We start from the raw sequence: 4,931 nt of genomic DNA, 5'->3' as shown, positions 1-4,931 counted from the left end.
AAATGTGGGGTCTGCTCCTCTGCCTCCATCCCGAGGGGCTGCCAGGCCTGGGGTGGGCACTGGGATGCTCTGCTGGGCCAGGCTGGAGGCAGAGCTCAGGCTGGACCCCAGGTGATGCCAAGCACCCCCAAAGTTCCAAACAGGACATTTTATACAGATTTATACTGAGAAGGGAGAACTGGGCTGATCCATTCCCTCATAAAGCTGCTCAGAAATCATTCCAGCTCTCAGCTGGGGGATAACAATTAGGCAAAGCTGGCAGTTCAAGCTGAAATTTTAACTTGAGAACAAGGCTGGGAAGGTGGCTCAGTGTTTCCTGTGCAGCAGCAGGGACTGAAATCGCGGTTCTGGAGTTTTTTGGGGCAAGCAGCATCTCCCAGCAGGTGCAGGTGGGGATGTGGCTCTCAGCCCTGGGCTCCTCTGGGCACGGGCCCATCTGCAGAGCTCTGCTCTCCCTTCTCCATCCCCGTGTGCACCATTCTCCCAGCCAATAAAGGCACAGGCCTGAGCAAATTTGCTTCTCAGCGATTATTTTTGTGAGGTCACGGAGGGAAGCATTGCAGAGCACTGCTGGGAGCAGTGGGATTTGTGCCACAAAAGCGCTCGGTGCACGGCACAACACCACATTTATTGGGGAGCTTTGTTCCCCGAGTTAACAGCAGAAAAATCCTTTTCTTTCAGCAGCTCTGAACTCCTCGTTTGACTGCATAACCCAGCTGGCACTGTAAGTCACTTTTGTAAGTCACAGCAGAGGAAAGAAAGAGGTGTGATTTCAGAAAAAAAATAAAAATTAATGTAACTGATTGCTTAGTTCAGCGTTCAGCTGCTTTGTCTCTCTGCACATCACCAGGGTGAGCAGTCATCAAATTATTGTGCAGTGTTTTCATGCAAATAAAGTTCCCCAAGGAAAGAACATTGTAAAGAATCAGCAGCCAAGTGAAGAGCCAAGAATGCAGCTGCTGTGGGCTTGCATCCCTTTATTGTCACCCTCCAGGGCAGCGTTCCCTGCCAGCCTGGGGGCTGCAAGGAGCTGGGACAGTGCTGGGCACATGGATAATTGCTGATGATTGCATTCCACACAAAGCCCAGCAGCAACGCTGAGTTCCCACCACAAGGAAAGATGATACAGCAGCTCTGTGTTAGTGCAAGAAGGGAGAATCTGAAGTCAGCTCGTTTTGGGATGGGAGGTCAGAGCCAGAGCCTGGCACTTCAGGGGAATTCAAAATTCGATTGTGCCTGAAAAAATTATATAGATCAGTGGAAAAATCACTGCAGGTTAAGATCCTTTATCAAACTCCCTGGCAGACAGAGCTAGAAAGTAAAACCTGTGCTGGTATTTTAGGTGAGACTGAGTTCTTTAGTTCTGAGCACTATTCTGTTACAGCAGAACATAACTGACTACTACATGTAACAAAAATAGAAATATAATCATGTTACACTTCGATTATTCAGTAAAGAATAGGTTGTAAATTGTACATTTCAATCCAAATAAAGCTCATGGAGTGCCCTTTGAAAGCAGCTGAAAAGCCAAGTGTAACAATGGCCTGAATTCTCACTGCCCAGGTCTGTTTGCAGCAGAGTTGTGCCCAAAATCAGGGGCTGCTCCCTCCATCCCCCCTGGAGATTCCCAGCACCCTCAAAGGACCAAGGGAAGGGAAGGGATGAGTCCCTCTGTGCACCCCAAATTCACCAAACCTTCCATTCGTGCCCCCTCCTGCTCAGGCCAGGGGTGGGAGCTGGCCACAAACCCTCTTTTCTAACAGCTTTTGGCTTCTTCTGCTCTCTTTTTTAACTCACTCAGCACCTGGGGGTGTCACAGAGGTATCCTGGATTTATGGATCCTAGCAGGGAGTTTCTCATCAGAGACACTTGCAGCATTTGGAGCCACTTCTTTGCTGGGTTATTGGCATTTTTATTTTTTTGGGTCAATCACCACAACCCCTTTCCCCAGGTGCTTTAGGAAAGCAATTGAAGGACTTTTCCCTCCTCTTAAAGATGCCCTAGTGCCTGGTGCAGGATGCTCACTGCACACCTGGGCTGTGCTGGGATTATCTGGCCAGGAATGGGAATGTCTCAGTGGAGGAGAAGATCTCCCATATAAAAAATAACATCTTGAGAGAGAGACTTTTAAATCCTTCATTATTTTAATTACCTCCCTTGTTTTTCTTCGGAGTGGAGGTGATTCCAGCTCCCAGAACAGGAGCAACCCTGCTGGTGCAAGGCCTCGCTGGTTCATCTCTGCCCAGCCCTTCATTCCCGTGCCAGGGACAAACCTGCAATGAGGGAATTCCTGAGCTCATCTCTGCCCCTGAGCCTGCTAAACACGAACATTTGTCATTTACAGGAGGGACCAGACCATGCTGCAATATTTGCTGTTTTCTTGAGCCGTCCGGGTGTCAGTGCTAACCCCAAGGTCTCTGCCTTTGTCACAAAGCTGTGATTGTCCCTCAGCACCCCCAGCCACTGCCAGCACCTCCCACATTTACTGCCTGCTCCCTTCCGAGGGCCAGCAGTGCCCAGAGCCTCCCATCCTGTGTGCACAGCCCGGAGAGACCCTTTGGCTGGTTATTTTGTGGTGCTGGGTAAGCCTGGTTGAACCTGAGGAAATTCGGGTTCCTTTGCCCTCCCCAGCCCGTGTGCTGAGCTCAGAACAGCTGCCACAAAAACGCGATTTTGGGAAAGCCACTGGTGCCTGTTTGGAATTTGGTGCTGTTTATTCCAAGCCGGGAATGGATGGGGAATTCTCCCCATCATCCATCCCCTGTTCTCCAGCTCCGAGCGCAGGAGGTGACACCGCTCCTCTCCGGGGAACGCAGCAGCTCTGAAATGAAAATCCCGAATTCCACACTTATGACTCCAGTAAAAGTTACTCAGGCATTTAAATAATGGGACTTCCTACTCCCCAGATATCTTCCTTTCTGTGGGATTGTCTCAGGAAGGGATAGCATCAGGGATCATAAATTGTCTTTTGGCTTTTCAGCACTTTACAGGCTCCCATGCATCGCCAACAATAGGACTGGGGAATGACTCTTAACAGCTCATTAAGGCTGTTTTTGCCAAATGCAAATAATAAAAAGGCCTCTTAAGAGGCTGTCTCATTTTTATTCAGAAAAGGCTACTGCAGAATATAAAAAGATGCCATAAAATGGAAATGCAATAGAAGACCCAGCACAGTTATCTTTGGGGTCCTTTGAAAGATTTCCAGGCTAACTTCAAATCTCGTGGGCATTTCTGGGAGGAAACTTTTTAAAAAAACCCCAATCAGATAACGACCTGTGCTGGCAACACACAAATATCCGGGGAGTAAGGGAGCAGAAATAAATAGGGATGAGATTTTCATGGCCTTGCCTGACATCAGCCAGTTTTTTATACTCCAATTCTCCTGCTTTGGTCTGACTGCAGGTCTGATGCTTCAGCGCTTTTGACCTTCGCACAGACAAAGAAGCTGCACTTTGGCCACCCATGAGACACAATTTGGTGTCTCCAGACAGGAAACTCTCTCCCCACTCAGGTGCCAAGTGCTGGAGCAGTGCAAGCCATGAGGGGCAGCAGGGTGGGCTTTGCTGGGGTTTCCCAGACTCATCTCCCCCTTTCCCCACCAGCACAGCTCCAGCTGCTTGGGAGGCAAATTCCCAGGAACCTCCATGGCCCCCAGCACCCCTGGCCCATCCCAGTGCTCCTGTCTGCTACCCAAGTCACCTCTGAGAGTTTTGGCACTAATATTTCTTCATTTTTCCTCCCCAGTAAGAGGCAGGATTTTGGCTTGATGGCGATATCACCTAATTTTTAGAGATGTTTTTCTAGCTCCTCTAAATTTTCCTTCATTCCTTCATTTAGGGGATTGGAATATTCATTATTTTAAAGCCAGGCCTGCAGGCAGCCTGTGGTGAATGGGAAATCTGAAGGTTGTTTTGGACACTGTGACAGCCTGGTTTGTATGGACAGGAGCTTCCTGTCCATCTCCTCCTGTTGTTAAATCCATTTTGCACCAAAGCCATTGAACAAAGATCCATGGATTTCAACTGAATAAGACAATTCCTCCTGCACAGCTTTAGAATTACTCCATGAAAAAACCAGAATGACAATTCACTGATTGTCATTCTCATACTCACATTGATTTAAGCAGGTGACCAGGGGTAATTTATTTATGAGGTATTTACTTAATTTCTCTCCCAGAAAGACTTTCTTATATTGTCTCTAAAAAAAGTTGCTTAACTATCAATGGTTTGAATATTTGTAGATTCCCCTTATTTTTATTATAAGAACTGTGATTTATTATGTAACAACAGCAGAAATCCCCTGGTAAGAGTCAAGCTGTTGTTGTGGGAATTGAGTCTGTTACCAGAATTCCCCAGAAAATCTCTGAACACCCCCATGGGGAGCCTGCAGTCTGCAGAATTAAGACTCTTCATAAATCTACTCCTCTTTTAAGTCAAGTTTAAGAATTAACATGAAAATTGGATCTGGTTACTTCTCTTGAGCAAGGCTTGAAAAAGAAATGAACCATGAGGAAAATCCACTTGTAGAATTTGGACCAGGCGTGATCCATCGCTGGGAATTGTTCTTGGGCCAGATTAACTCCTTCATCACCTTCCTCAGCACTTGCCTCTGTCCAGCCTGAGCACGTGGGGTCTCAGCTGGAAATCTGGGTGAGATTTTCCTGAAACAGAAATGGGGAAGAAAAAACCGACACAAAACAAAACCAACTGAACAAATCCCAACCAGACAACCAAACAACAAAAAGATGAGGAGAAATGATATAAAAATTTTGGTTTGGGGTTTTTCTCTGGTGCAGGACTTGGGGAAGGATCCCTGGCTGATGCTGTGCCACACACAAGTTTAAACTGATTTATTGCACTTTTCACTTGGTCTTTCAGAGTGGAAGGAATGGGCAGACTTGACTTTCTAAAATGCAAATGAACCAGAACCTT

This window comes from Parus major, chromosome 20, assembly GCF_001522545.3.
Source record: "Parus major isolate Abel chromosome 20, Parus_major1.1, whole genome shotgun sequence".
Classification (NCBI taxonomy): Eukaryota; Metazoa; Chordata; class Aves; order Passeriformes; family Paridae; genus Parus; species Parus major.
The sequence above is the reverse complement of the archived record's forward strand: the minus strand, read 5'-3'. Positions refer to the sequence as shown.